Source organism: Mercenaria mercenaria, chromosome 5 (assembly GCF_021730395.1).
Source record: "Mercenaria mercenaria strain notata chromosome 5, MADL_Memer_1, whole genome shotgun sequence".
In the NCBI taxonomy this organism is placed as follows: Eukaryota; Metazoa; Mollusca; class Bivalvia; order Venerida; family Veneridae; genus Mercenaria; species Mercenaria mercenaria.
Window position 1 is genome coordinate 56,104,707 of NC_069365.1, and position 873 is coordinate 56,105,579.

Below are 873 nucleotides of genomic sequence, written 5' to 3' on the forward strand. Positions count from 1 at the left end.
AGCCGGTTAGCTCAGTCGGTAGAGTACTCGCCCTGTAAGCGAGGGGTCCCGGGTTCGAGCCCCGGACTGACTGCAAATTTTTAGTACCTGTTATATAGTTTGTAAAATTCAAAAAAGATCCCTTGGATGCCTATACTTCAGCAAAGGAAACAGACTTGGTTTAATTGTCCATGAAAGGTAATAAAGCGTGTAACAATCCTCACGCTCCTGAAAAGCCTTTTTTCTATAAAATTGACATTAAGCCACAATTCACGAAAACCCGTACGTATAATTATAGTAAATCATATTTCAAGAAGAAAAACAAAGCATGTGCCGCAAAAAAAAAATGTTTAGTGGCATTAACTTGAAACTGGATCTTTTGGACAGGAAAAGCTGATATATAGCTTCTACGAAATTGTTCTGATTCGGTTTAAACGTGACGTTGTTTTTGCCCTTCCAAGAAGCAAATACGGGTTATTATCAAGGTAACCTGATTCAGGATTAAGTGCTACCTGCAATTTTAACTTAATGTAACATTGTGGATTGAAATTAAACTTACTTTAATTTTACATAAAATTAATATATGTTTTTATGACTTTTAGTGTTACATTGTTCAAGAGTATTGTATTCCTCCATTTCTCAATGTTATCATTAATTGCTTGATATTCGATAGCTATGCTTGCTAGTCTCCCTAAAGTGTTTTTTAGTATTATTCGGATGTATCTGAATAAGAATGTATACAGGTCCCTGGACAGTTAAAGCTTTTAAGATATTTTATGTCTAGCAATTATTTTTGCAATTTGCTATGCTCTAAAAATGAATTGTTGTGAACAAACTATCACAATTAATTGCAATGTTTTATTTTTATTCATGTATGTGTGATTAGTGCACAAA

General features: G+C 33.6%; 1 non-coding gene across 1 annotated transcript; it reads left to right on the forward strand.

Annotated features, from left to right (window-relative positions):
- On the forward strand, positions 1 to 73 carry Trnat-ugu (transfer RNA threonine (anticodon UGU)). The gene has a single exon. It is a non-coding gene; the product is annotated as a tRNA-Thr (tRNA).
- The last annotated feature ends 800 nt before the right edge of the window (positions 74 to 873 follow it).